We start from the raw sequence: 27,863 nt of genomic DNA, 5'->3' as shown, positions 1-27,863 counted from the left end.
CTGAGATCTCAGTAAAAGTGACGTTTCAGTTGCTGAGATACAGCAAATATTTTGCTGAGAAACAGTAATAAACGAAATTTTCTGCCGAAATTCAGTTTTGAAATTTACTGAGCTACAGCGGTGCCCAATTTTGCCGGGCTCGAGAAAGCAAAAGTTAGTGTGTAGTCGTCGGCAAATCCATAGGTAGGAAAACCGCCATTATTGAGTAATCTCAATAGCGTATCTGCAACGAGGTTCCACAAAAGTGGAGATAATACTCCCCTTTGGGGGCAGCCACAGACACTCAATTTCCTAATCGCTGCTTGACGTAGTGTCGAGTAGAGATGTCGGTTTTTAAGCATCTGGTAAATCCATTTGATTATTATATTAGGTAGTCCATGACAACGTGAGGCTCCCAAAATTGCATCGAAAGACACGTTGTCAAAAGCACTCTCAATATCTAAGAACGCACCCAAGCATGATTGCTTTTGAGCAAATGCTTTCTCGATGACGTAGACAACCTTGTGTAGAAGAGCCACGGTGGACTTTCCAGATTGGTAAGCATGTCGATTAACATGAAGAGGCATGTTTGCCAAACAGTCATCACGAATGTGATGATCGATAATACGTTCTAAGCATTTCAGTAGAAATGAGGTCAGACTGATGGGTCTAAAACTCTTCGCTTCTTCATACGAAGCACGTCCTCCTTTTGGGATAAACTTTACAATGACATCCCGCCAGGATATGGGAATATACCCAGTAGCAAAACTGCATACTAAAAGCTTTTTAAAACATGTTTGATATGCTCAAAACCTCTCTGAAGTAGAACGGGATAAATCCCATCCTCCCCTGGAGATTTGTAGGGAGCAAAACTGTTAAGTGCCCATTGAATCGAATCAGTAGTTATGATTCTACGTGCTTGAGCCCAAAACCCATAGCTACATGAAAAGACATCAGGATCATCCGAAGATGAGGCATTCCACGGGGGCATGTCAGTCGATCCTGAGCGACCATTTCGAAAATATTTGAAACTCTGCACAGTTTTTCAATTTCATCTAAATCGTCATTTTTCGATATCAAATCTTCATATTGAGTAACGACTAACTTTTCAAAAGGGTGTATGTGAAAATGGTTCAAAAATATTTAAAAAGCTGCACAGCAAAAACGGAATGTTCGATTGTTATGATTTTTTCAGCAAAGTTAGACAACTAAATGGTGATTCTTAAGAAAATGTGCACAGTAAAAAATCAAAGATTTATATACACGTGTACGTCTATAGTTTACCTGCAAAAAATATACCTCTTAGAGAATAGACTTTATGATCGGGAGGAAACGGGTATCTTCAACAACAACAAATGCATGATAGGTACATACCATGACAATGCTCACGAAAAAGCAAAAAATTACTACTACTAAGGTTGTTAAAGATCTTAGTAATTTTTTCTTCAGTCAACAAATGACACCAAACTAGTCAGTAAAAACTTAAAAGTGATTTTGTTTATTGAAATATTACGAACAACATGAGTAGCCGCTTTCTCAACTGTTGTAGGCCGTTTGATGGAAAAAGAGGTTACGAAATCTCACCGAAAGCACCATAGATAAACTGAAAGCGACTGGTTATGCTCCAATGTCCACATTGAATACAAATTTACGCATTTGCACGTCCTGCCGTCTAAACGTTGACAAAAGAGCAATCTGTATATCATCGGTTGAGCAGAGCGCAGGAAGTTCGAAAACGACAGCAACTGAGGAATTGCCAGAAGTATTAAGTGCTGAGAGCCTTGCCACCGTACCATCAGCGAAATCTGTTTCAACAAATCAATCGGAAGATGAGTGTATCCAAAAGGTCAACATCGAACGCTTTAACGAGGGCATAGCTGGGATAAAAGTGACTCCGATTAAATGGAGTAAGATGGACTACGTTTATTACTCGGAGAAAAAATACCGTGAAATAAACGAAGCTGTACGAAGAAACCTCTTCAAATTAGGACCTGATGATGTGGAAAATACAGACTACGATGAGGTAATTATAAATATGAAGGAAAGGTTCTAGAATGCAGCCACGACAAGGAAAGAAAAATTATTGATTCTGTCGATGCTGCCAAGTTCGTGGTCTATTCAGGATGCCATTGATGAGTTCAAAACCAATAGAAATACACAGGATTTTGTTTTTACACGATTTTTTTTCGCTCGTATTTTTGATCGTGTGACTTCAATTTACCACCAAACTCTTCGCAACATGTTTCAAAAAATCCAGAATAAATCAAAGAAAAATCACATGATAATTAATATACGTTAAACATTTAGGATGAGTGAAAAATTGAGAAAATGTAAATCGCGTAAAAACAAAATCCAGTGTACAGTAAAAGAGGCAAAACAATTGAAGAATAACTGTCTTTCAACCAAAAATACTAGGTCTAGTACTGCATTAACAGATGAGACAAAAGAAATAGTAGTTCAATATTTTGAAGATGATGAAGTAAGTCGAGCTATGGCTGGTCAAAAAGATTATGTATCAGTAAAAAAAGATGGAAAGCGTTAAGCAATCCAAAAACGATTAATGATGACGACTTTGAAAGAAGCGTACACACGCTTCAAGGAAATTCACGATAATATTAAAATAGGTTTTCCTCATTTGCAAGCCTTCGGCCAAGGCAATGTAAGCTTCTTTCCAATTCAGGAACACATAATGTGTGTGTGCACAACCCATGAGAATATTAATCTTATTTTACATAGTTTGAAAAGAATCAATTTAACAAAGGATATTAAAATGTTAACTGGTAGTCTTTTGTGTGAAAATACAACATCAAATTGCTATCTACGATCTTGTTCGGATTGTCCAGATTCTTCATCATTGGAAAATACTTTATTCGCTGAGTTTGAAGAAAAATATATTGATCAGTTATCATTTGAGCAATGGGTGACCACGGATAGGTGTGACATAGAAACTATTGTAAAACCTGTAGATGAGTTTGTGTCATATTTTTGCTTGAAATTAGAAAGTTTAATCCCTCACGTTTTCATTAAAACAGAACAATCCAGCTTTTTAAAAAATACGAAAAATACATTACAAAATGGTGAATTTTTAGTCATTTGTGATTTTTCTGAAAATTACAGCTTTGTATTGCAAGATGAAGTGCAGTCCCATCACTGGAACGTACAACAAGCTACAATTCATCCATTCGTTATTTTTTTTATGGTACGCAAGTACGCAAATTGAACACTTAAGTTTTATTATAATTTCCGAAGATTTAAGACACGATTCAGTATCCGTAAACTTGTTCATTGAAAAAATGATTAACTTTTTACGCGTTGATAAGCATAAAGAAGTCAAAAAGATATATTTCATGTCTGATGGAGCAGCGTCGCAGTACAAAAATCGTAAGAATTTTTCGAGCCTATGTCAATTTAAATCAATGTACGGAATTGATGCAGAATGACATTTTTTTGCTACATCACATGGCAAAGGTCCTTGTGATGCTATTGGAGGAACAATAAAGCGCATGGCCACAAGAGCAAGTTTAGCCAAAGAACGTGAGCATCCAATTAAAACTGCGAAAGAACTTTTTGATTGGGCAAATCGTAGAAAAGAAAAAGATTTAACCAAATTATCATTTTGTTTTACTACTACTGAAGAGTACGAAATAAAGGCTTCAGAGCTCAGCGAGCAATTTAATAACGCGAAAACGATCCAAGGAACCCAAAAATTTCACTGTTTCATTCCATTGTCGGAAAATAAAATTAAAGCAAAACTATACTCAAACTGTGCTGATAATAATTCAAAAGTGTTCGATATTTTAAAAATTTGAATAAAAATAAATAAAAATAAGTATTAATAAACTGTTCTCATGATATCATAACCCATACCAAAATTCAAACCCAAAACTCTTAGAGTTTCTATAACAACATTGTGTAACTGCCACATTTAATTTAATACTTAGGATAATATTAATTCATTTTTATTTATACATATAATATTTATACATATAATATACATAATATCGATGAATACATAAATATGGAATATCATACAAACAACTTGTTTAACTCACGCAAGGCCCTTAACAATAAAATCAGCATCAAACTGCGATTCTTGAAAAAAAAAATACACGGAAATTTTTTTTTGTTTGCTATATGTGAAAATTGTGAAATGTTTGAAATGTCATAACTTTTTTGTTTATTAGTTTACCATCACCAAATTTTTATGGTAGATAGCTAATATAATGGACCGTTTTCCCTAAAAAAATTACGTTCGAAAAAAGATAGGGTTTTGAGATATTTGAGTTTTTGTGACAAAAATGATATTTTTAAAGGCAAAAAATTTTTTTTGTTTGTGTGCACATTTTCTTAAGAATCTCCTTTGTGTTGTTTAACTTTGCTGAAAAAATCATAACAATCGAACATTCCGTTTTTGCTGTGCAGCTTTTTAAATATTTTTGAACCATTTTCACATACACCCTTTTGAAAAGTTAGTCGTGACTCAATATGAAGATTTGATATCGAAAAATGACGATTTAGATGAAATTGAAAAACTGTGCAAAGTTTCAACTCAATAGAAAATCAGTAATTAAAAATTTTCTTAAATTTTGATGCTGTTGCTTGGAATCGCTCAGATGTTATATCGACACATCCAGGGAAGTGCGTAGTCAAAGTGCACTAACGATTCTTCATCAGAAGTGTAGTCGCCATTTGACTTGCGAATTTCGCCAACTTGGAAATCCTTGGATCTCGCAAGAATTTTATTCAATCGACTGGCTTCACTCAAATTAGAAACATTTGCACAAAGGCTTTTCCAGCCGAGTCGTTCAGCAGATCGTAGAGCCTTTTTGTAAGCTTTGCGAGCCAACTTGAAAGAATGCTGAATGGTATGCTGCTGCTGCTGAATGGCATCTGTTCCAACTCCTTCTACACTGCTTCCTGAGCTTAGCCAAATCAGAATTCCACCACGGGTTCCTCTTGAGGTTTTCACAGAACGCAAGGGGCAAGCTTCTTCAAAAGCTTCCACGATATGCAACGTTGTAGTATCAACGGCATCATCCAAGTCGGTAGGAGTTGTTATATAATTGACCAATTATATAATTGCCTAAAATTGCACTTTTGGGCCACCTAGTTTTCAGAACCATAAAAGGGGGGGAGGTTGCGATGGGGAGAGTTTGCATGTACTTGAAAGTATAACTATTCCCCTTGATTCTAGTGAAAATTCTAAATAAAAACCTCTAAAACCTCCGGATTATAAATGGTATACTTTTTAGCTACACAAATTTCACGTTGATGTTGAATATTTGAATTTGAGAGCGATTACTAATCTTTCCATTATTTATTATTTATTCAGACTAAGGCCGAAGTGGCTTGTGCGGTATATAAGAGTCATCTCCATTCGGCTCGGTTCATGGCTACACGTCGCCAATCACGCAGTCTACGGAGGGTCCGCAAGTCATCTTCCACCTGATCGATCCACCTTGCCCGCTGCGCACCTCGCTTTCTTGTCCCCGTCGGATCGTTGTCGAGAACCATTTTCACCGGGTTACTGTCCGACATTCTGGCTACGTACCACGTACCGTACACCATCTGCACCCCACCATAGATGGTACGCAGCACTTTCGAAAACTCCAAGTGCGCGTTGGTCCTCCACGAGCATCGTCCAGATCTCGTGTCCGTAGAGGACTACTGGTATCATTTTCGGCAGGAAAAGCAGTCCAACCCTTCTTCATTGCACCGTCCGAGAGTAAATGTCTGCAAAGATATTTGAAACTTTCGATAGGAAAAGCAGTGGATAAAACTACGTTCCCAGCTACCGGAGACATCCAATGATTTGGTCTTGTTGACAATGTGATGGTGACAGCTGCTGGAGAGTAGTGTTCAGCTTCAGAATAAGCTGGATGGCCTATTCTGCATATGCCAGTAGGACAACATCATCGGTCCAGTCGAAGTCGTTAAGATGCTTCATGGTTACAATAAACCATAGTTTGTTTCACGACCAAGTGCACCCACCTGAGCAAGCCAATTGCGATGAGAAACAGTAACGTAGATAGAGTACATCCTTGCCTAATACCTTGTAGCCGGCAAGGAGCGATCCGTCCTTAAAAGCACGTGGCTTAAGCGCCACTCCATTAAGGAGACCACGGCCCAAGTTAATTTGCCCGGATGAGACTCCCAAAGGGCGAGTCCATTTATTTCCCAGATAGGATTTACGGATCGTTCCAACTGGCTACGAGCTAATTCTTGCCAAACGGTATCACCCTAATTATCGCAGCATGCCTTACAGCCACGAAGCCACTCAGAGAGACGGTGAGAGCCCACCACACCTAATACACTCTAAGCGTGAGTGTGCCTATCATCATCGGCAGACTCTCTCCGCTCGCCTGCTCTTCTACAACGAATTGGAAGCATACAACATACCCAGTCAAACTCGCAAAGAAACACGGAGGACGGGACTCGCAACTATAATGACGCGTTGTGACGAAAAATACAATTAATTAACAAATTTGCTAGGGAAAGACTGTTTATTAAGCGACATGGAAAACATTAATGAACATTTATTTCCTTACTTCTAATAGGGACACATATTTATTGGGGGACAGTCGCATATGCTTCTATTTGTGTTGGTGTTCGTTCATACTATTCCCTAGCTGTGTGCGGTTTACTCTTCCCTAGCTTCTACTCTATTCGTGTGTGCTCTGTGCGTTCTGCGCTACTACGCGACGCCACAACTAAGTTTCGCGCATCTCCTTCACATTCTGCGCTCCTGTTAAGGCCCAAATTACCGTAATCCAGTCAATGACAAGAAAACAGCCACGTGCTTGTACCACCCCCAGGAAAAAATCCGCCCACTGAGGAGAAAATGCATTCCTCAGCTGAATCGGGGAAGCACTCTTGTTTTAAAACTACATCAACATATAGTGGTGACTTCAATACATCCGTGGGATGCTTCATTTGGATGAATTTCGTAATATTATTTGAAAAAACTGCCTTTTGCAGAAAATATTGCAAAGTAGAAAAATATATTCCAGGAGGGTAAACCGTCGATTTACTCTCACGCTCTCTTATACTTTGCAGATACTCGAAAATCATCGTTCAGTGTTGCGTGTTGATTTGTTCTATATGTTATGGTTGTTTTCTCGATATGTACGTAAACATCAAGCAATAACCTATAAAAATGATGCTTTTCATGCTATATATTGACACTAAATATTTGATGTGAGCTAGAACTGTAAAAACGCAAGCATTCATAAGCAACGCAGGTTATTTATTTTTTCATAATTCAAGTGTTGATAATGTAATGTAATGGTAAAATAATAATGTAATGCTAAAACGGCATCACTTTTCATGTACACAGAGAGAAGACCGATCATATGGTCATGTAAACAATCCATTGAATCTGGACGAACATTTGAGAAGGTAGTCAACTGCATCATAATTTTACATTCATGTAAAATGCATGTAGGAAATTGTGTAATTAGAAGAAAGATGCACAACAAATCAATCTCAGATGCATGTTTGAGATTGTTTATGCGTATGACTATAATCTGTGCGCTATACAGGTATTGAAAAGGACGTTAATATTTTGTGGAAATATATAGAGTTTGATACCTTTTGAAATGTTTGTGTACTTTGTACAAAATCAGATCTGAGCGAATGAGTAGGCTCTCCGCAAAAAAAAAGAAGCGAACAGCAAGAAAAAGAAGTCGATTTGATGTATGACATTTGAACCTTAACTGGTAGGTGGTGGCAAATTAGCTCACGCACGCATGTGCACGGTCCGTGATGACGGACCCAATTACTTGTCGGCGGGGTAGCAGCTCACGACAAAGGAAAACAGCGCGATGGCTTTAGCGGCACATCCTTCAGTCTACGACTGGACAACAAATTCCTCCGCGGCGCCCTCCTTGGACGCCGCACTCCGTACAAAAAAAGATGGGAGACACACCGTATCGATGGGGCTTACAGTCGATGACCGTTGGGCGAGGTCGATGCTCCTCTGCCAGGGCAACGCTTGGCGATTGCTTCTCAATGAAGCGTGTTGGTGAATCGCGATGGCGGTTTGCCGACGGGGTCACTTGAATTGCCGGTAGCTTGACAGGCTGGTGGATTCCGTCCACTTAGAGGTCCCCCGGCCTCCTCGGACCGATATAGTTACGGATCGTCCGCTTCTGGCCGGTTGGCGACTGCCAGGAATCTTTCGTCCGTAGGGGATGAAGCGCGCGCTTGGGTGCGCGGAATTCGCTGCGGGTGAAATATAAAGCCAATCTGGCAGAACAACACATAATGAGCACAAGCACCGTTTCGCACATCTAGAGCACATTGTTACCTGATTGTTGCACTTTAATTACTACAACCGCACACGAATAACACGCACACTTGATTTGCCTACAGCAACTAAAGAACGAACAGGTAATTTATTAATTAACTATATTTAACGCCACTTTAAATTATCCTACTTGTGACAAACGAAACACTAACAACAAACGCGTACTTCCAACTCCTTGGAGAATCACGGACGAAATGATCGAGTCTGTGAATCCTCAGATTAAGGAAGGCGGGACTCGGACACAACCGGAAGTACGTCATTTCCCGACCCCTTTGTGTACAATCGTGGCTTTATCGGCACGATTGATAACTTGACCAGATAGTCGCGCTGCTATCCCTTTCCCACCTTATCCAGGAAACAAATGGCCTCGACCTTGGAAAGCTTGGCTGCTTGATTAATGCTCGCTTGCCTATGTCAAGGGAACATTATATTTAAGTTTATTGGCGATTGAAAGATTTGTATACTTACAATCTAATTTATTTACAAAAACTATTTACAAACTATATACAAAATTACTGAATGCTACAACCTCAGCGACTATCCGGATGGGGTAAAAGCTCCGTTATAGGGTAATTGATCCGATAGTCGTGGGTGTTCCTAACGCAGTGTATCAATTAGTTGACCTGTCATTACGTGAAAGAGATGAAAACTGTTTTGGATTTCCTTAGAAATCGGTTAAATATCACTAAAATACTTTAATTCATTATCTGCTTTTGTACCAATAGTTGCGAGTCCCTTATGAAAACAATGGGATTCTCAAATATAGGAGCACGAGTTAGAAAATATCGCAACTATTGGAACATTGCACCAATAATTGGAGGATTCATTTTAGGTAATAATGACAAGAGCTTCCGATTACTTTTTAATCAAAATATAAAAGATGAGCTTTCGAATACACCATTTAGGTAAGCGGAATAAACTATAGTTTCTGTGCAAGCGTACAAACAGTGGTGGAACGAGCATAGTTCCTCCACTAGTGGGTCATTTACCCTTATTTTTGGATTCGTTGACATGCTCCAGGATGACACGGAGCGTAACAATATGGTCCACGCATGGTCATGTCTGTATTCTTTGGTATACGATTTATGATATCTTTGCACAGAACTTCAAGAGCATTGTACATAAGCATGATGCTCGCCAGTTGTCGCAAGTCAGCAGATATCTCTTTCTAAATTTTTTAAAGATGCCATGCATTCGAAAAAGTGATGGCGCTCCAAATATTGCCGAGGATAGATAAGGATTATGTTGGAAGTTTCAATATTGCAAGCTATTTCAGACATTCCTCGCATTTTGTGTACGAAAATTTCAAAATTTCACTATCGGTACGTGAACCTAGGATTAAATATGCATTCTTATTAATTCGGCATTCAGCATGTTGTTACCTATACTGAAATAGCAATTCAGCTTAATATGCTCTCTGCTCCATGTGCGAGACAACACCCATCCCACCCCGTTTAACTTAACTCAACAAGCTTCTGGTGTAACCTCAGGATATAATTCTGAAGTGGGCCCACTTTTAATTTCTCCTGTTACCCACTCGAAGAGTTATTCCAACCCGTGAAGTGTAAAAGTTACTCTTAATTAACTGATTCCCATCAACGCCGTTGCCAGGTCTCGCTCTCCTGCCCAGCATCACCAGTCGCAACGGAATAAGGGCGAATGTGTTACGAACGACCCATGCTGTGTCGCTGTGAAGCACTGCCGCTGACAGTTATGATTATTATTTACATCATCCCGCGCTTCTCGACCGGAAAAATAGTCCCATTGAACGACCTCTTTTACGAGTGCTTTCGCCTGTGATTGTCCCGGTTGGTGGTGCTCCATAACTTCAACAATTGCTCTGTATGTGGCGAAGCAGGTGAGCGCCGTCAAGCCCTGTAGGACTCATTACACTTGAATAATTTTTACATTACGGTGAAACTGCTTTCCGGTGCAAACCTGAAGTTAAAATATTTTCCTGAAGATCATTTCCACCTACTGCGCCAACTTTCCGAGAGTATTAGTTCCTCACCGTCTGGCTTTGGTGATAATGTTCCAAGGATGGACGAAAATTGTATTAGAAAAAATGGTCAATTGATCGGATGGCAATTCAGCATTGAAACCCAGATATTTTAAATATTCAAACATGTTTAGACAAATGTAATGAAATAGTAAGAATGAACCAACTTTCAAACAACAATGCAATTTAAAATAAAGTTTCTTTCTACATGAGTTTTACTTAATTGAAAAGGTGATTAAAACTTCTCAAGCATTATTTACGATAGTAATTCTTCGACCCGCTTTTATCATCGTTTTCATCAAAATATTGTTTGGTTGAAATTCCAGTCAAAAAAATCATTCTGAGTTTGTGACTAAAATAGAACTCCTGCATGTAAATCGGCACCAATACCAAATTCTACAGACGATAGCAGACAGGAAGAAAAATGATTAGCCCATTAATTGATGCCACACGTGACTTTGCGTGTGGCGACTACCGATGGCAAGTGGGCGGCTATCGAGCTGCCAAAAACATTCAGTGCGTAGCGTAACAGCAAGCCCCTATCTGGGCGCGGGGCTACGAATCAGTTTAGCCGAAAGAGCATCGATTAAATGAATTGGATTACTTGTGTGGAAGTTAATGATACGCTTCAGAATCTTCGGTGAGTGATGGTGGTCATGTATCTTCGGACAATGAATTGCTTAAGAGGGGAGATAATGAATGAAGAGTGAATGTGAGTGAGGTGCTGAATGGGAATTGAATCTATCTGGCCAACGTATTTCTAGGCTTGATTATTTTTCCCATTGAATAACATTAGCTCAGGAGGACTAAATGACTTGAAGTATATTGAACGGGTTTCCTAGGTAAAAACCATAAATTAAAGTTACGTTTTTTTATTCACATTATTTAAAAAAATATAATTCACGAATTGTCTGCCATGCAAAATGAAAAAAAAAATGGTTAGAGATAAGCTAAAATATAATAAAAATCAAATGAGTCAAATTCAAGCAGAATCAACATTAAACACTAAAATTAGATACCTAATGGTTTGATTAGAGAGTTATATAGATTGGCTTTTTTGTCTCTCCAGCCTTTTTCTCTCTTACCTTCGGATTGTTCGATTTGCTGATAAAAATATAAAAACTAGAATCCACAAACATTTATTTTATTTTAACTACTCTATAGTATAGGTTCCATTTCCATTTTGGGGCTGCAATGTTGTAATTAAAATTGTCCCTTGGAAGAAGTACCTTGAAGTATTGGCTATTTTGACGACACATCATCTTAAAAATTCCAATACAGAATGATAGCCATTTTCCTAATTGGACACAAATACCCGTATAACAATATATTGCTCGAAGATTAATCGGGAAAAGATACAATCGATTCTTAACGAAGCCCCCAAAGGGAATACAACCCGCAGTAAGTTATTGCATCACTCATGGACAAACAGCAAAATTCCGCAAGACAAAGTAAGGCAAGCATAACATCATTGCTTTATTACAACATCCCGAAGCACGACAGCCCATTCTAGCTCCTCCCAGCTCCAGTAGCCAATGGGGTGTGTCTGCCCGTGTTGGCTGTGGTCAATCTCGAACAAGATGTTGTTCATCAAAAACACATGTCACCCCCTCGTTTGGGAAGTGATTTTCTTGCCGCACAATATGATGAAGCGCCACCAACTGGCCACTTCAATGGTCGAAAAAAAGGACCGACAATGGTAGTTAGTTACATCTGCCGGCATGGGATCCTGATTAGTCCTGATTAGTTGGCTTATGTATTCATTCCGGGGGCATCGAACTGGTTTATGTTTTGTATTTATATAGATGGATGTTGTGCCGAAGGCAACAAGGTACTGATTATTAATGGCTAGATTTCAGCAGACTGTTCAGAAATTTTATTTGAGAAACTCATGTAGGAGAAAGTGGACAAAAATCAGGCAGCAAATGCTTTCTAATAGGAAAAATATTCTACAATAAATTGCAGTTCCTCACTGCACATTAAGTAAAATTTAAACAGAATCAAATGAATTTTCCTGCTGACCTCTGCATCTCTACAACAATCACAGGAAGAAATATGAGACAGTGGGAAGGCATCGTTGGAACCTTTTCAGTCTGTTTCCAGAAACAACACAATGCTTTTTCAGATGGCTTCTGCTTCGCTTTCTTCTACACCAGCGGTTCTCAACCTGGGTTACATGTACCCCCCTGGGGGTACCTTCGCTGACTCCAGGGAGTACCTTGGACAAAAATGCGTAATGGTGGATGTATTACAATTTTGACAAAAAATTACCTTTCCCGATAAAAAAATTTATTATCGATTCTTTATTTTATTTAAGGTAAACTTCCACAGAGAACCCATATTTTTTGACGCCTCTAAGACGCCTTTGACGCCTCTGAGAAAATAAAACGAGATACAATTCTTGACGGGAAAGGTCAATTATCGATAATGTTTTGATAATTGTATATGTATATGTTATATTGTATGAAGAGCTGTTGGATGAAAGATCTGAAAAAAAAAACTTCAAATGCAATCTATCTGTTCGAAACAAAATGTCGAATAATATACTAAGAATATACCTCTGAACTTAAATCTCAAATTCAAATGTTCGGAAATATTCATTCGAGAGGCTTCCCTTTTTTCCGAAAAGCGCAGTTGCTTCGTTGCAAGAGGCTTGAAATCGCCTTCTACGCGTGTCGAAAGCCTCCTTTAATGCAAGTCGTAAGCCTCCTTTCAAATGATTTGGAAGTCTTCTATCAAGAGGCTCAGAAACTTCTTTTCAAGAGGCTCGTATGCTTTCTTTCAAGAGGCTCAAATGTCTCATTTCAAGAGGCTCGGAAGTCTCATTTAAAGACGCTCGGAAGCCTTTTTTCAAAAGGTTTGGAAGTTTCCTTACAAGAGGCGCGGAAACTTATTTTCAAGAGGCATGGATGCCTCCTTTCAAGAGGCTCGGAAGCCTCCTTTCAAGAGACTCGGAAGCCTCCTTTCAAGAGGCTCGGAAGTCTCCTTTCAAGAGGCTCGGAAGCCTCCTTTCAAGAGGCTCGGAAGCCTCCTTTCAAGAGGCTCGGAAGCCTCCTTTCAAGAGGCTCGGAAGCCTCCTTTCAAGAGGCTCAGAAGCCTCCTTTCAAGAGGCTCGGAAGCCTCCTGTCAAGAGGCTCAAAGCCTCCGTTCAAGAGGTTCGGAAGCCTCCTTTCAAGAGGCTCAGGAAGCCTCCTTTCAAAGAGGCTCAGGAAGCCTCCTTTCAAGAGGCTCGGAAGTCTCCTTTCAAGAGGCTCAGGAAGCCTCCTTTCAAGAGGCCAGGAAGCCTCCTTACAAGAGGCTCAGGAAGCCACCTTTCAAGAGGCTGGAAGCCTCCTTTCAAGAGGCTCAGAAGCCTCCTTTCAAGAGACTCAGGAAGCCTCCTTTCAAGAGGCTCAGAAGCCTCCTTTCAAGAGGCTCAGAAGCCTCCTGTCAAGAGGCTCAGAAGTCTCCTTTCAAAAGGCTTTGAAGTCTACTTTCAAGAGGCTCGGAAGCCTCCTTCCAAGAGGTTCGTAAAGCCTCCTTTCAAGAGGCTCGGAAGTCTCCTTCAAGAGGCTGGAAGCCTCCTTTCAAGAGGCTCAGGAAGCCTCCTTTCAAGAGGCTTGGAAGCCTCCTTTCCAGAGGCTCAGAGCCTCCTTTCAAGAGGCTGGAAGCCTCCTTTCAAGCAGCTCAGGCCTCCTTTCAAGAGGCTGGAAGCCTCCTTTCAAGAGGCTCCAGCCTCCTTTCAAGAGGCTCAGGAAGCCTCCTTTCAAGAGGCTCAGGAAGCCTCCTTTCAAGAGGCCTCGAAAGCCTCCTTTCAAGAGGCTCTGGAAGCCTCCTTTCAAGAGGCTTGAAGTCTCCTTTCAAGAGGCTCAGAGCCTCCTTTCAAGAGGCTCGGGAAGCCTCCTTTCAAGAGGCTCGGGAAGCCTCCTTTCAAGAGGCTCGGGAAGCCTCCTTTCAAGAGGCTCGGAAGCCCCCTTCAAGAGGCTCGGGAAGCCCCCCTTCAAGAGGCTCGGAAGCCTCCTTCCAAGAGGCTCGGAAGCCTCCTTCCAAGAGGCTCGGAAGCCTCCTTTCAAGAGGCTCCGAAGCCTCCTGTCAAGAGGCTCGGAACCCTCCTTTCAAGAGGCATGGAAGCCCCCTTTAAAGAGGCTTGGAAGCCACCTTTCAAGAGGCTCGGAAGCCACCTTTAAAGATGTTCGGAAGCCTCCTTTCAAGAGGCTCGGAAGCCTCCTTTCAAGAGGCTCGGAAGCCTCCTTTCAAGAGGCTCGGAAGCCTCCTTTCAAGAGGCTCGGAAGTCTCCTTTCAAGAGGCTCGGAAGTCTCCTTTCAAGAGGCTCGGAAGCCTCCTTTCAAGAGGCTTGGAAGTCTCCTTTCAAGAGGCTTGGAAGTCTCCTTTCAAGAGGCTCGGAAGCCTCCTTCCAAGAGGCTCGGAAGCCTTCTTTCAAGAGGCTCGGGCCTCCTTTCAAGAGGCTCAGGAAGCCTCCTTTCAAGAGGCCAGGAAGCCTCCTTTCAAGAGGCTCAGAAGCCTCCTTTCAAGAGGCTCAAGCCTCCTTTCAAGAGGCTCAGAAGCCTCCTTTCAAGAGGCTCAGAAGCCTCCTTTCAAGAGGCTCAGAAGCCTCCTTTCAAGAGGCTCAGAAGCCTCCTTCAAGAGGCTCAAGCCTCCTTTCAAGAGGCTCAGAAGCCTCCTTTCAAGAGGCTCGGAAGCCTCCTTTCAAGAGGCTCAAGCCTCCTTTCAAGAGGCTCGGAAGCCTCCTTTCAAGAGGCTCGGAAGCCTCCTTTCAAGAGGCTCGGAAGCCTCCTTTCAAGAGGCTTGGAAGCCTCCTTTCCAGAGGCTCGGAAGCCTCCTTTCAAGAGGCTCGGAAGCCTCCTCTCAAGAGGCTCGGAAGTCTCCTTTCAAGAGGCTCGGAAGCCTCCTTTCAAGAGGCTCGGAAGCCTCCTTTCAAGAGGCTTGGAAGCCTCCTTTCAAGAGGCTTGGAAGCCTCCTTTCAAGAGGCTTGGAAGTCTCCTTTCAAGAGGCTTGGAAGTCTCCTTTCAAGAGGCTCGGAAGCCTCCTTTCAAGAGGCTCGGAAGCCTCCTTTCAAGAGGCTCGGAAGCCTCCTTTCAAGAGGCTCGGAAGCCTCCTTTCAAGAGGCTCGGAAGCCTCCTTTAAGAGGCTCAGAAGCCTCCTTTCAAGAGGCTGGAAGCCTCCTTTCAAGAGGCTCAGGAAGCCTCCTTTCAAGAGGCTCAGAGCCTCCTTTCAAGAGGCTCAGGAAGCCTCCTTTCAAGAGGCTCAGAAGCCTCCTTTCAAGAGGCTGGAAGCCCCCCTTCAAGAGGCTCGGAAGCCTCCTTTCAAGAGGCTCAAGCCTCCTTTCAAGAGGCCTGGAAGGCTCCTTTCAAGAGGCTCGGAAGTCTCCTTTCAAGAGGCTCGAAACCTCCTTTTATGAGGCTCAGAAACCTCCTTTCAAGAGGCTCTGGAAGCCTCCTTTCAAGAGGCCCGGAAGCCTCCTTTCAAGACGCCTGGAAGCAACCTTTCAAGAGGCTCAAGCCTCCTTTCAAGAGGCCCAGAAGCCTCCTTTCAAGAGGCTCAGAAGCCTCCTTTCAAGAGGCCTGGAAGCCTCCTTTCAAGAGGCTCAGAAGCCTCCTTTCAAGAGGCTCGGAAGCCTCCTTTCAAGAGGCCTGGAAGCCTCCTTTCAAGAGGCTCGGAAGCCTCCTTTCAAGAGGCCTGGAAGCCTCCTTTCAAGAGGCCTCAAGCCTCCTTTCAAGAGGCTCAGAAGCCTCCTTTCAAGAGGCTCGAAGCCTCCTTTCAAGAGGCTCAGGAAGCCTCCTTTCGAAAGGTCTGGAAGCCTCCTTTCAAGAGGCCTGGAAGCCTCCTTTCAAGAGGCTCAGGAGCCTCCTTTCAAGAGGCTCAGAAGCCTCCTTTCAAGAGGCTCAGGAAGCCTCCTTTCAAGAGGCTCGGAAGCCTCCTTTCAAGAGGCCTGGAAGCCTCCTTTCAAGAGGCCTGGAAGCCTCCTTTCAAGAGGCTCGAAGCCTCCTTCAAGAGGCTCAGAGCCTCCTTTCAAGAGGCTCAGAAGCCTCCTTTCAAGAGGCTCAGGCCTCCTTTCAAGAGGCTCAGAAGCCTCCTTTCAAGACGCTCAGAAGCCTCCTTTCAAGAGGCTCAGAAGCCTCCTTTCAAGAGGCTCAAGCCTCCTTTCAAGAGGCTCAGGAAGCCTCCTTTCAAGAGGCCTGGAAGCCTCCTTCAAGAGGCTCAGGAAGCCTCCTTTCAAGAGGCCTGGAAGCCTCCTTTCAAGAGGCCTGGAAGCCTCCTTTCAAGAGGCTCAGAAGCCTCCTTTCAAGAGGCTCAGAAGCCTCCTTTCAAGAGGCTCAGGAAGCCTCCTTTCAAGAGGCCCGGAAGCCTCCTTTCGAAAGGTCTGGAAGCCTCCTTTCAAGAGGCTCAGAAGCCTCCTTTCAAGAGGCTCGGAAGCCTCCTTTCAAGAGGCTCAGGAAGCCTCCTTTCAAGAGGCTGGAAGCCTCCTTTCAAGAGGCTCAGGAAGCCTCCTTTCAAGAGGCTCAGAAGCCTCCTTTCAAGAGGCTCGGAAGCCTCCTTTCAGGAGGTTCAGAAGCCTTCTTTCAAGAGGCTCGAAGCCTCCTTTCAGGAGGCTCAAGCCTCCTTTCAAGAGGCTCGGAAGCCTCCTTTCAAGAGGCTCGGAAGCCTCCTTTCAAGAGGCTCGGAAGCCTCCTTTCAAGCGGTTTGGAAGCCTCCTTTCAAGAGGCTCGAAAGCGTCCTTTCAAGAGGCTCAGAAGCCTCCTTTCAAGAGACTCGGAAGCCTGCTTTCAAGAGGCTCGGAAGCCTCCTTTCAAGAGGCTCCAGGCCTCCTTTCAAGAGGCTCAGAGCCTCCTTTCAAGAGGCTCGGAAGCCTCCTTTCAAGAGGCCTGGAAGCCTCCTTTCAAGAGGCTCAGAGCCTCCTTTCAAGAGGCCCGGAAGCCTCCTTTCAAGAGGCCTGGAAGCCTCCTTTCAAGAGGCTCGGAAGCCTCCTTTCAAGAGGCTCAAGCCTCCTTTCAAGAGGCTGGGAAGCCTCCTTTCAAGAGGCTCAGGAAGCCTCCTTTCAAGAGGCCTCAGAAGCCTCCTTTCAAGAGGCTCAAGTCTCCTTTCAAGAGGCTCAGAAATCTTCTTTCAAGAGGCTCAGAAGCGTCCTTTCAAGAGGCCTGGAAGCCTCCTTTCAAGAGGCTCAGAAGCCTCCTTTCAAGAGGCTCAAGCCTCCTTTCAAGAGGCTCTGGAAGCCTCCTTTCAAGAGGCTCAGAAGCCTCCTTTCAAGAGGCTCGAAGCCTCCTTTCAAGAGGCTCGGAAGCCTCCTTTCAAGAGGCTCAGAGCCTCCTTTCAAGAGGCTGGAAGCCTCCTTTCAAGAGGCTCAGGAAGCCTCCTTTCAAGAGGCCTGGAAGCCTCCTTTCAAGAGGCTCAGAAGCCTCCTTTCAAGAGGCTCAGGAAGCCTCCTTTCAAGAGGCCTGGAAGCCTCCTTTCAAGAGGCTCAGAAGCCTCCTTTCAAGAGGCCTCGGAAGCCTCCTTTCAAGAGGCCTCGGAAGCCTCCATTCAAGGGGCTCGGAAGCCTCCTTTCAAGAGGCTCAGAAGCCTCCTTTCAAGAGGCCTGGAAGCCTCCTTTCAAGAGGCCTGGAAGCCTCCTTTCAAGAGGCTCAGAAGCCTCCTTTCAAGAGGCTCAGAAGCCTCCTTTCAAGAGGCTCAAGCCTCCTTTCAAGAGGCCTGGAAGCCTCCTTTCAAGAGGCTCAGAAGCCTCCTTTCAAGAGGCCTGGAAGCCTCCTTTCAAGAGGCCTCAAGCCTCCTTTCAAGAGGCCTGGAAGCCTCCTTTCAAGAGGCCTGGAAGCCTCCTTTCAAGAGGCTCAGGAAGCCTCCTTTCGAAAGGTTCAGGAAGCCTCCTTTCAAGAGGCTCTGGAAGCCTCCTTTCAAGAGGCCTGGAAGCCTCCTTTCAAGAGGCTCAGAAGCCTCCTTTCAAGAGGCTCAAGCCTCCTTTCAAGAGGCTCGGAAGCCTCCTTTCAAGAGGCTCGGAAGCCTCCTTTCAAGAGGCTCAGGCCTCCTTTCAGGAGGTTCTGGAAGCCTTCTTTCAAGAGGCTCAAAGCCTCCTTTCAGGAGGCCTCAGCCTCCTTTCAAGAGGCTCGGAAGCCTCCTTTCAAGAGGCTCGGAAGCCTCCTTTCAAGAGGCTCAGAAGCCTCCTTTCAAGAGGCCTCAAGCCTCCTTTCAAGAGGCCTGGAAGCCTCCTTTCAAGAGGCTCAAGCCTCCTTTCAAGAGGCTCAGGAAGCCTCCTTTCAAGAGGCCCGGAAGCCTCCTTTCAAGAGACTCGGAAGCCTCCTTTCAAGAGGCTCAGAGCCTCCTTTCAAGAGGCTCAGGAAGCCTCCTTTCAAGAGGCTCAGGAAGCCTCCTTTCAAGAGGCTCGGAAGCCTCCTTTCAAGAGGCTCAGAAGCCTCCTTTCAAGAGCTCAGGCCTCCTTTCAAGAGGCCTGGAAGCCTCCTTTCAAGAGGCTCGGAAGCCTCCTTTCAAGAGGCCTGGAAGCCTCCTTTCAAGAGGCTCAGAAGCCTCCTTTCAAGAGGCTCAGAGCCTCCTTCAAGAGGCTCGGAAGCCTCCTTTCAAGAGGCCTGGAAGCCTCCTTTCAAGAGGCTCAGGAAGCCTCCTTTCAAGAGGCCTGGAAGCCTCCTTTCAAGAGGCCTGGAAGCCTCCTTTCAAGAGGCTCAGAAGCCTCCTTTCAAGAGGCTCAGAAGCCTCCTTTCAAGAGGCTCAGAAGCCTCCTTTCAAGAGGCTCGGAAGCCTCCTTTCAAGAGGCTCAGAAGCCTCCTTTCAAGAGGCTCAGAAGCCTCCTTTCAAGAGGCTCAGGAAGCCTCCTTTCAAGAGGCCTGGAAGCCTCCTTTCAAGAGGCTCAGAAGCCTCCTTTCAAGAGGCTCGGAAGCCTCCTTTCAAGAGGCTCGGAAGCCTCCTTTCAAGAGGCTCGGAAGCCTCCTTTCAAGAGGCTCGGAAGCCTCCTTTCAAGAGGCTCGGAAGCCTCCTTTCAAGAGGCTCGGAAGCCTCCTTTCAAGAGGCTCGGAAGCCTCCTTTCAAGAGGCTCGGAAACCTCCTTTCAAGAGGTTCGGAAGCCTCTTTTCAAGAGGCTCCGAAGCCTCCTTTCAAGAGGCTCGGAAACCTTCTTTCAGGATGTTCGGAAGCCTTCTTTCAAGAGGCTCGAAAGCCTCCTTTCAGGAGGCTCGAAAGCCTGTTTTGAAGAGGCACGAAAGCCTGATTTCAAGAGGCTCGAAATCCTGTTTTGAAGAGGCTCGGAAGCCTATTTTCAAGAGGATGAGAAGCATCCTTTCAAGAAGTTTGGAAGCCTTCATTCAAGAGGCTCGCAAGCCTTCATTCAGTGTGCTTAATAACTAAGCTGGTAGGCGACAATGTCCCAGTGGGGGACGTAATGTCAATAAGAAGAAGATGAGTTACTTTAAGATTGAGTTACATTTACAGCAAAAAATAGTAGGTACCTCAATGAATGCAAAAGATCGAAGGGGTACCTCTCTAGAAAAAGGTTGAGAACCGGTGCTCTACACCGTAGTGTAACGCAACATCAGTTCACCATCATCCAAGTACTGATATAAAATTTCACTGATTTGCGAAGAAATAAAAGACAATGTTCGTTTGCTGGTTTCTGTGAACTGTGAAAGATTGTTCTTATCTTGACCAAAGCGATGCGCAATAAAATCAACCAGACTTGGATCTTTTTTTTAACTCTACCGTACACGACCCAGTAATGGTCCTCCAGAAATTTAGGGGGTTTGGTGCCAGGCCCTGCAAGCCAGCCTTTAAAAAAAAAACGCAACGAACAATCAACAAGAGAGTACGGACCGGAACCATCGATAAAGACCACTGCGACGAAAAGGGACTAGCGATTGGAAACTTGGTTCGTGGAACTGCAAATCTCTCAACTTCATCGGGACCATGGCAACCTGTCACCACTGCATACGCGCAGCATCTCGAGGCAGCGTTACCGGAAGAGGGTGTGCTCGATGGGGTTCTCTTGAGGACTGCTGGAATACAGTCAAAGCAGCCATTAACGACGCAGCGGAGAACAACGTCGGGTCGACGGTTCGACGAAGAGTACATACAGATTCTGGAGGAGAAGGACGCAGTGCGGGCGGTCGCGCTGCAGCAAGGTACCCGGCAGAACGTGGAATGTTATAGACGGAAGCGGAGACAGCAGACTCGCCTTTTTCAGGAGAAGAACGGAGTGAGAGGAGATGGAACAGTTGTGCCGTTCTCAAGAAACACGCAAGTTCTACCAGAAGCTCAACGCATCCGGAAAAAGCTTCGTTCCGCGAGCCGAAATGTGTCGGGATAAGGATGGGAACATCTTGACGGACGAACGTGTGGTGATCGAAAGGTGGAAGCAGCACTACGAGGAACATTTGAATGGCACTGAAAGTATAGGCAGTTAAAGTCAAGGCAGCTGAGGAGATGACTACGTCAGTTCAGCGGACGATGGAAGCCAACCAGCCCCCACCTTGAGGGAAGTTAAGGATGCCATTCAACAGCTAAAGACCAATAAATCAGCTGGTAACTGATAGTCAGAATCTGGGAAACTGAACAGCTACCGGAGGAGTGGAAGGAAGGGGTTATATGCCCCGTCTACAAGAAAGGCGACAAGCTGGAGTGTAAGAACTTTCGAGCGATCACCACCTTAATGCCGCCTACAAAGTGACATCCCAGATCATTCTCCGTCGTCTGACACCATGAGTTCGTGGGAAGTTATCAAGCCGGCTTCGTTGACGGCCGCTCGACAATGGACCAGATCTTTACTGTACGGCAAATCCTTCAAAAATGCCGTAAATACCAGGTCCCAACGCACCATCTGTTCGTTGATTTCAAGGCGGCATACGACAGTATAGACCGCGTAGAGCTATGGAAAATTATGGACGAGAACAGCTTCCCTGGGAAGCTTACCAGACTGATCAAAGCAACGGCGGATGGTGTGCAAAACTGTGAGAAGATTTCGGGCGAACACTCCAGTTCGTTCGAATCGCGCCGGGGACTAAGACAAGGTGATGGACTTTCGTGCCTGTTGTCCAATATTGCACTAGAAGGTGTTATGCGGAGAGCCGGGTGTACCAATTGGGGGACGATTTGAAATTTATCCAGTCAATTTATTTGTTTCGCGGATGACATGGACATTGTAGGCCGAACATTTGCAAAAGTGGCAGAACTGTACACCCGCCTGAAACGTGAAGCAACAAAAGTTGGGCTGGTGGTGAATGCGTTAAAGACAAAGTACATGCTTGTGGGCGGAACCGAGCGCGACAGGGCCCGCCTGGGAAGCAGTGTTACGATAGACGGGGATACCTTCGAGGTGGTCGAGGAATTCGTCTACCTTGGATTCTTGCTAACGACTGATAACAATGTTAGTCGTGAAATACGAAGGCGCATCATCTGTGGAAGTCGGGCCTACTACGGGCTCCAGAAGAAACTGCGGTCAAAAAAGATTCACCACCGCATTAAATGTGTCATGTACAAGACGCTGATAAGACCGGTAGTCCTCTACGGACATGAAACATGGACAATGCTCAAGGAGGACTTGCAAGCACTCGTAGTATTTGAGAGACGGGTGCTTAGGACTATCTTTGGTGGCGTGCAAGAAGACGGTGTGTGGCGGCGAAGAATGAACCATGAGCTCGCCCACCTCTACGGCGAACCCAGTATCCGGAAGGTAGCTAAAGCCGGAAGGATACGATGGCAGGACATGTTGCAAAAATGCCGGACAGAAACTCTGCAAAGATGGTGTTCGCTTCCGATCCGTCAGGTACGAGACGGCGTGGAGCACAGCGAGCAAGGTGGACAGACCAGGTGCAAAACGTCTTGGCGAGCGTGGGGTGCATTCGAGGATGGAGAGATGCGACCTCGAACCGCGTATTGTGGCGTCAAATTGTTGATTCAGTGTTATCAGTTTAGATGTAAACTAAATAAATGAATGAATAACTCGTGTGCAATAATGCGTAACGGTCCCGAGTATCTTAAATTATTTTTCGTCATTTTTTTTAGTGAACTGTATCTTGTTCGTTGCTGCGATGAAAACCGTTTCTAGTGTAGCTGCTTGCAGCTGAGCTTTGTTCAATATTACCAAGCAGAATTTTGAATACAGACCTATACGGAGGACAATGTCACTTTTACTTACGGAATAATCAAGCGGAATAGTGCTGAACATCACTGGTCTAACTAGTTAATCAGCATTTTTGTTGTGCTCAAAAGCTATAAGAGATATAAATAAAGATGTAGTCTACCATTTGTTTTTACCTTCAATGGGCACCAGAAATACAATAATACTGCTAGGCAGATAAATCAGAATTTTATCTTTGCCTGAAAAACTCTGGAAAAGTCTTCATCGAAGCAACCTTTTTTTCGTGGAAAACTCGAAGAGTTTAGTGGCTAGAGCTTGAGTTGCTCTGAATAAATGATGCGAGGAAATATTTGAGTAGCGTCGAGCGATGGAAATGTGTAGACAACCGGGCTACTAAAATGAATGGGCGAAAGGGATTGATGACACAAAACGTACCCATAGTTGAGATGGATTGGTTTCCAGACAGTTTTTAAATTAAAGCAATAGCTTTTCTACTACACTTCCGTTATCTGTCGGAGAACTACGGATATATAAGAAAACAAATATTTATACAGATACAGATTTTAAAATCTTTTCATAAAGAATTGCATAAAACATCTGACATCCGCTGGCTGGGTGATAGATATAAAGAATTGATGTTCCACGACACGGGTGTATTTTGTACCATTTTCTTCCATGTCCGGAGCTGTCCGACAGATAGCGGAAGTGGAATAGAAAAAAAACATGTTCCAGCGGCATCGTTGAAAAAGTGAAAGATTTGATAGTGAGAAGGCTGCCGGCAAATTCCGGTCTTTCGTTTCGAGCAAAAAGCCAACGAAAACAATGTTAAGTGCCTGTTCCAAAACGATGTTATATGTGCTCCATTGCTCTCTGGAGCAATCTGCTGTTAGTGGAAGGAAAAAGCCCAAAATTTTGGCGCTTGCCTCCCTCGTCATCGTAGAATGAATGAATGCAACACAGACAACGGATGTGATTATTCTGCTCAAAAACCGAAGGATAGTTGTGGAGCTTGATTTTTTGTGGAAAAGACGGAAGGTCAACAAGCGAAAATTAAAGTTTCTTAAGTCTTCTCGGAATATCACCAAACGGGGAAAATTGTATGAAGGCTCTTGAATTCAACCATCGTTGTAAATCTAGTTAGTTTGCTTCTGTTTGTTTGTGATACAAATTAGCTCACCAGACGAACACTGCTGTGGGTGTAGGAACAGCTCGCGTTCAAAAAGCCAAGTAGAAAGAGGTCAAGGGTTGCCTCCGCTTTGCCATCACTTGACCATCTTGTTTGCCATGCTGGTAGTCGATTACCTCATCATTTATTAAGTCGAGCAAAACCCAGGCTAGCTAGCTAGTAATTCCTTCATCAGCTTTTCCGGGAATTCCTCCAGGAACTCTTCCTTTAATTTCTCCGGGATTACTTCCAGGATTTTTTTCCAGGAATACCTCCATAAATAATACATATAGCGAAATCATCTAGGATTTCATTCTGGAATTCTTTTCGCAATTAGAATATCCTTAAAGAATTCCTCTAGAAATTTCGTTAGGAACAGTATTTCCTCGGAAATTCTTTCAGGTATTTTTCCGGGAATTCCTTCAGGTACTTCTCCAGACATTCTTTCAGGAATTTCTCCGGTATTTTTTTCCGCAGAATCTTCCTGGAATTCTTTCCGGACTTCACTCGCAATTTACTCCAGAATTCCATCCGGAAATTAATTTGAAAGTTCCATCAGGATATCTTCCAAGAGTTCTTCCAGGAATTTCTTCAGAACAAACACCCAGGAATTCATCCGGAAATGTTTTTCAGCAATTCATCTGGGAATACTTTCAGGATTTCATCTGGAAATTTCTCCATTAATTCCTCCTGGAGTTTTGGCTGGGATTCCTTTAGATATTTCTCCAGAAATTCCTTCAGGAACTTCTCCAATTATTATTTCAGGACTTTCTTGTTGGAATTCCTCCGGAAGTGCTTGTGGGAGTTCCTCCGGGAGCTCCTCCAGTTTTTTTTTTCCAAAAGTTCCTCCGGGAATCCCAGAAACTTCACAGGGAATTCCTGGAGGCTATTTGGCCGGAATTTCACAGGAAATGGGATTTCGTAAGATCCTCAAAAAATTAAACTACGGGTATTGCACCGGCCGTTCCTCTGAAAATTCTTCCGGGAGTTCCACCGGGAATTTATTCAGGCCTTCATTCAGTAATTCATTTAGGCTTTCTTTAGGAATTTATCTACAAATTCCTCCAGAAGCTCCTCCGAGAACTTCTCTGGGAGTTCCTCCGGGAGGTCCTCTAAGAGTTCTTCTTACGGAAGTTCATTTGGGAGTTCCGGGAATTAACCCGGAAATTTCTCCGGGAGTTCCCCCAGAAATAACTCTGAAAGTACCTCCTCAGAAGAACAACCGGAGGAGCTGCCGGTGAAACTCCCGGAAGAATTTTCGTAAAAACTGCCGGTGGATCTCCCAGAGGAATTCCGAAGGAACTGCCGGAGGAACTCCCGTAATAACTGCTGGAGGAATTTCAGGAGGAACTCCTAGCAGAATTTCTATAGGAATTCCCAGAGAAACTATCGGAGGAATTCCCAGCTTCGGGAGGAATTTCCAGCTAAAGCCTGGATGATTTCCTGGAAGAGCTACAGGTGGAACTCCCGATGGAATTTGCAGAGGAACACCCGGATGAACTGCCAGTGAAATTCGGAACTCTCGGAGAAACTCCCGGTTGAATTGCCGGAGGAATTTCTGGAGGAACTCAGAGGAATTCTCGAAGGAACTCCCGGAGGAATTTGTGAAGAAACTCCCGGGAGAATTTTCAGAGGAACCCCCGGAGGAACTGCCAGTGGAACTACCAGAAGAATTCTCGAAAAAAATCTTGGAGAATTCATCTTATAGATAAATCTCGTCTAGCTGAAACCTTTGTAGGGGTATGTAGCTGGATTATCATCATCATCATCACCAGAGAACCTCCCGGAGAATTCCCTGAGGAGCTACCAGAGAAATTCTCGGAGCGGCCTCTGGAGGAATTTCTATATAAATTCCTGAAGAAGCCTAAATGAATTCCAGAAAGAAAGTCTGAATTAATTCCCAGAGGAAATTCTGGAGAAATTTAGGGAAACCCCCGTAGAAACTGCCGATAGAACTACCGGAATAATTCTAGGAGAAAATCCTGAAGGAATTCTTGGAGGAACTGCCGGTTCTTTCAGGATCTCTTCGGTAATTAATATAGGAATTCCTCCAAAAATTCCATTTATAATTTCATTTTCGGTATGATTTCTGTATTAATTGGATGGTATTGGTGGAATTCCTGGAGAAATTCTTTGAAATTTTTACAAGAAATTGTTCGAAACTATCGCGGATTTTTTTTATGAAATTAGCACAAGAAATTCGAAGATTTTTTGCGAAAATTTCAGAAATGTTTAAGTATAAGTAGAGAGACATAATTTGTTGGTGGCAATATAGTTGCCACTGTCTTATAAAGGGTTAACGATCAAAGTCTATCATATTTCGTGACGTTTTTCGATTTTCGAAAGGTTGTGTACCAGACACGACCCCAAGACAGACGTTGGACAACGTAAAGCGATCGTTACGATAGATCTTTCTTTCATCCCTAAGTGATTGTGTTTTGTACATTGAATTTCTTCTCGGGTATGTTTTCTTTTGAAAGATGGTCTTGAAAATAATTGATTTATTTTCAGTGATGGGCCTGCCAAACCACACATCGCAACAAAACGAAAATTTCACTTGACTGCCATTGATGCCATCCATGCAAATTAATTTCTGCAGCGTCTCTCTCCTAAGCGCGCCTGTGATTCGGCTACCGAAGGAAACTTTCTGCTGTCGCTGATTTGCACATTAGAGAAAAATTGTTTCGCCTCAACCTACTTTTCTATAAAATTGTGATCCAGAAAACAACACATTTATCTTCATCAATGCGCCCTCCCCATCACTAACAGCTAGAAAACTGATTCCGATGCAGGGAAGGAACTATCCTCAAATATCAAATATCAAATATAAAATATCAAATATCAAATATCAAATATCAAATATCAAGTATCAAATATCAAATATCAAATATCAAATATCAAATATCAAATATCAAATATCAAATATCAAATATCAAATATCAAATATCAAATATCAAATATCAAATATCAAATATCAAATATCAAATATCAAATATCAAATATCAAATATCAAATATCAAATATCAAATATCAAATATCAAATATCAAATATCAAATATCAAATATCAAATATCAAATATCAAATATCAAATATCAAATATCAAATATCAAATATCAAATATCAAATATCAAATATCAAATATCAAATATCAAATATCAAATATCAAATATCAAATATCAAATATCAAATATCAAATATCAAATATCAAATATCAAATATCAAATATCAAATATCAAATATCAAATATCAAATATCAAATATCAAATATCAAATATCAAATATCAAATATCAAATATCAAATATCAAATATCAAATATCAAATCTCAAATATCAAATTCATATTCAAATTCAAATATCAAATTCAAATTAAAACACACGGCTTATTTTATACACAAATAAAATATTACGGTGTCCGTAACTTACATTGATTTGATGCCCGTGTTGGGAATGCATGAACGGGATTGGTTGGGGTTTTTGGGATTGGAAATATTCACTAGGTATGACAAAAATTACAATTTTCAATGGTTTATCGTGCAGAGTCGATTGATATATAAATCTCCCAATTTCATCCAAATATAAGTGCGCTAATAACGTTGAAAATTTCGGATTCTGATTTGATACAGACTACCTTCGGGTAAGGCGATGTCCAACGTCAAAATGGATAGTTCAGTTAAGAAGGTACGCCAATTAAAGATTTGCCAAAGGTACTGCAAAAATATAATATTTCTCGAGTACAGACCAGTACTGCCGTAATCTGAAAAAGTGACGTATGCGCCAGATTACAACCATTTCCATTTTTCTGTTAAACAGCTCGATGAATACTACTCGCTAGCACAATTTTTGGAAAATGGCGTATACGTCACTTTGCTAGATTACGGATGACCCTTTTTAGAAGATAGGTTTACTTGAATTGAATTGAATTATCTTTATTTACGAGATTTTCGGCCCTAGGCGATAGGTTTACTGAAAATGAAATACTAGCTTATCTTTTTACAGCAAAAGACTGTTGGAAATCTGTTGGTATCTGTTACACTATCAATGCGAGAAAACATTAGACATATGAACATCATTCAGATAATGACTCATCAATAAACCATGTTATCTCGCTTAACTTTTCAAAAGGATCTAAGTAACATTTTTTCATGAATTAATTTGAATAGCGCAATCAACAGAATAACATGAAAGCTTTTGATTGCAGTACTCAAATTAATTAATGAAAAAAATGTTACTTAGGTCCTTTTGAAAAGTTAAGCGAGTTATAATATTTTTCCCTATTTGTGCGCGTTTCATTATTTTCATGGAGCATGGCATGGTTCTAGGGTGCAATCAATATCTCAAAAG

The 27,863-nt window shown here is 42.9% G+C and overlaps 1 protein-coding gene and 1 long non-coding RNA gene across 2 annotated transcripts in view; one reads left to right on the top strand and one right to left on the bottom strand.

Annotated features, from left to right (window-relative positions):
* LOC134219303 (uncharacterized) overlaps positions 1-27,863 on the top strand; it is a 621,614-nt gene that overhangs the window by 289,122 nt on the left and 304,629 nt on the right. The gene's annotated exons all lie outside the window — the stretch shown is intronic.
* Positions 7,911-8,623, bottom strand: LOC134227070 (uncharacterized). Its single transcript, XR_009983604.1, has 3 exons — positions 8,418-8,623; positions 8,288-8,355; positions 7,911-8,226 (listed from the first exon to the last, which is right to left on the bottom strand). It is a non-coding gene; the product is annotated as an uncharacterized LOC134227070 (long non-coding RNA).

The sequence above is a fragment of the Armigeres subalbatus genome, chromosome 3 (genome assembly GCF_024139115.2).
Source record: "Armigeres subalbatus isolate Guangzhou_Male chromosome 3, GZ_Asu_2, whole genome shotgun sequence".
Taxonomy (NCBI): Eukaryota; Metazoa; Arthropoda; class Insecta; order Diptera; family Culicidae; genus Armigeres; species Armigeres subalbatus.
This window is presented reverse-complemented; position numbering and strand designations above follow the sequence as displayed.